Source organism: Rousettus aegyptiacus, unplaced genomic scaffold (assembly GCF_014176215.1).
Source record: "Rousettus aegyptiacus isolate mRouAeg1 unplaced genomic scaffold, mRouAeg1.p scaffold_m13_p_9, whole genome shotgun sequence".
Taxonomy (NCBI): domain Eukaryota; kingdom Metazoa; phylum Chordata; class Mammalia; order Chiroptera; family Pteropodidae; genus Rousettus; species Rousettus aegyptiacus.
Window position 1 is genome coordinate 14176892 of NW_023416312.1, and position 3309 is coordinate 14180200.

At 37.1% G+C, this 3309-nt stretch overlaps 1 pseudogene; it reads left to right on the forward strand.

Annotated features, from left to right (window-relative positions):
• Window positions 1–1978: 1978 nt before the first annotated feature.
• LOC107518097 lies at window positions 1979–2473 on the forward strand (annotated as a pseudogene).
• The last annotated feature ends 836 nt before the right edge of the window (window positions 2474–3309 follow it).

Sequence of the window (3309 nt, forward strand, 5' to 3'; positions counted from 1 at the left end):
AATTACTAATGGATTATCTCAAGACTTCTCCGATGCAATTAACCGATTCCATGTTCTCCTCACACACAAATAAAAGCTTTTTAAATTAATGGAAAAATCTACTTAATTGGCAAGAAACAAGAGTGACATCATAAAGAACAACTTAGTAGCCCAAAGGAAGGTCAATGCTGTGGTCTAGGAGCCAGGTGAGTCCCAGCCCTGGTCCCAGGAGACTTGCTTTTTGTTTTGTTTTGTTTCCAGCCCCTCAATCCACAGAAAAGAGTTGCAAAATACATAGGCTATATTCCTGTAGTTCTACTTACCAGTGATGCCTAGAGCAAAGAGACTTGAAAAACACCAGGGCCTGAAAAAACCACCATAGTTTACTCTACCTTAAGGAGAGCTCTAAAGATTTGACAGCTAATCACGATGCTCTTTCAGCCTCTTCACTGGGTCTAGAAGCTCAATGAAGCTCTTTTCTAGGCCCTTGCTACTCAAAGTATTGTCCTGTAGCACTGGCATCACCTGTGAGCTTGTTAGAAATGGCTTGACCTCTGACTTATAAATTAGAAACTACATTTTAACAAGATCCCCATATGCTTCAAATTCACATTAAAGTTGGAACAGCACTGGTCTCAAAGTGTATTCAGCTTCTGACTATAAAATTTAGCAAGATGGTCCTTAGATCAGAAGATATTTGAAGAACTTTTTAGCTCTGAGAGATTTGGGCTCTATACATTCAAGCCTCAAATTGTGGCAAAGCTCTATAATGCTAAAAAAAAAAGTTTTGTCTTCTCAATTCTAGACATACTGATTTTTATTTTCATTCTTTTTACTTTTTTTCCTTTTCTTTCGACAAAACATCACCTTTATTACCAATAAAGTCTTTAGCCAATGAAACTGAAGTGTGAAGGCCAAATGGGCTTGTGAAATCTCCATGGCCCTGCTTCTAACTCCTCCCTAATCAAGACTTTTGTACAATATTTTTAAAGAAAAATCTCAGAACAGACACATCAAGGCAGACAGCCTCACATGAAGGAAGAAGACAAAATGCCTAATGCTTACAAGCATCTAATCGATTATCTCAATCAATTTAAAAAACTTGGAGTAAATGTTCAATCTTTAACCAGTGAGGAGAAATGAATGTGGGGCATGAAGCTGGAAGTGTTACCCTGGAAAAGCCCTTCCAAGTGAGCTTCTTGATGTCTTTTAGGATATCTTACCCCCTTTTTTAAATCCCCTATATAATTGTGCGTTTTTTTAAATTCAATTTACTGGCATGACATTGGTTAATAAATTATATAAGTTTCAAGCATACAATTCAATAATAATCATCTGGATATGGCACTGTGTGTTCACCACCCATAGTTAAATCTCCTTATGTCACCATATATTTGATCACCTTTACCCTTCTCTACCTCCCTACCACCTCCCCTCTAGTAACCACTAAACTGCTGGCCATGTCCATGAGTCTCTGTTTGTCTTATTCATTTGTTGCTTTCAGTTTTATATCCCACATATGAGTGAAATCATATGGTTCTCAACTTTTGCCTGTCTCACTTATTTTGCTTAGCATGATAATCTCAACATCTATCCATGTTGTTGCAAATGGCAGTATTTTATCTTCTTATGGCCGAGTAAAGTTCCATTGTATGTATGTATCACATCTTCTTTATCCAATCACCTATGGAGGGGCACTCCAGTTGTTTCTATGTCTTGGCCACTGTGAATAATGCTTCAGTGAACATCAGGGTACATATATCTTTATGGATTAATGCTTTCAAATTTTGGGGATAGGTACTCAGAAGAGGGATTGCTGCATCATATGGTAAAGTTTCAGTCAGGATGCAAAATAAATGTACAAAAATCCAGTGTGTTCCTGTATACTAACAATAAATTTTTAGAAAAAGAAATGAAAAAAAAATCCATTTGCAATTACAAAAAAAGAATAAAATAAAGCTTGCAGACTACACCACTCCAGAGCTACTTGTGCCCAGCCATGGTCAACCCAACCATGTTCTTCGACATCACCGTGGACGGTGAACTCTTGGGCCACATCTCCTTTGAGCTGTTTGCAGACAAAGTTCCAAAGACAGCAGAAAACTTTCACACTCTGAGCACTGGGTAGAAAGGATGTGGTTATAAAGCTTCCTGCTTTTACAGAATTATTCTGGGATTTATGTGCCAGGGTGGTGACTTCACATGCCATAATGGCACAGGTAGCAAGTCCATCTTTGGGGAGAAATTTGATGATGAGAATTTCATCCTGAAACATACAAGTCCTGGCAATCTTGTCCGTGGAAAATGCTCAGCCCAACATGAACAGCTCCCAGTTTTTCATCTGCACTGCCAAGACTGAGTGCTTGAATTGCAAGCATGTGGTCTTCAGCAAGGTGAAAAAAGGCATGAATATTGTGGAGGCCATGGAGCGCTTGGGTCCAGGAATGGCAAGACCAGCAAGAAGATCACCATTGCTGACTGTAGACAACCGTAATAAATTTGACATGTTTTATCTTAACCACCAAACCATTCCTTCTGTAGCTTGTGAGAGCACCCTATATCCCACCCGCTCGGAACACCATATTACAATCTCTGCTCTCGCGGAGGTTCTTTGGGTTCTGGGTTTTCCTTGTACCTCCAAGTCTAGTTGGGTTGCAGAGTTAAGTTTATGATTATGAAATAAAAGTTTAACCAACAAAAAAATAATAAAATACCTAAAAATAAACTTAACAAAGCATACGAAGGACCTCTACACTGAAAACTACTAAGACATTATAAAAAGAAACTAAAGAAGACACAAAGATATGGAAAGATATTTCGTGTTCATGGATTGGAAAACTCAACATAGTTAAAATGGCTATATTACCCAAAGAAATATACAGATTTAATGCAATCCCCATCAAAATTCCTATGGCATTTTTTAAAGAAATAGAACAAAAAAAATCATCAGATTTGTATTGAAGCACAAAAGACCCTGAATAGCCAAAGCCATCCTGAGAAAAAAGAACAAGGCTGGAGGTATCACACTGCCTGACTTCAAATTATACTACAAAATGCCAATATAAATATTTGAATGTATAAAAATCCAAGTCCTACAAGAAATTATTATGGATTTTGTAATTATTTTTACGTAGAAATGTGTCAAGAACACACTACAACACACGTGCATGCATGCATGTGTACCTCGATTTCCTGAAATTTATACATCTTTGCAGAGGACAAAATACATGTTTTTGTACTAAGTAGATAATAAATATTTCTTGAACTATTATAGAAAAACAAACTTAGAAGACATTAGTATATCCTTACTTTTAAAGGTTTAAAAAAATG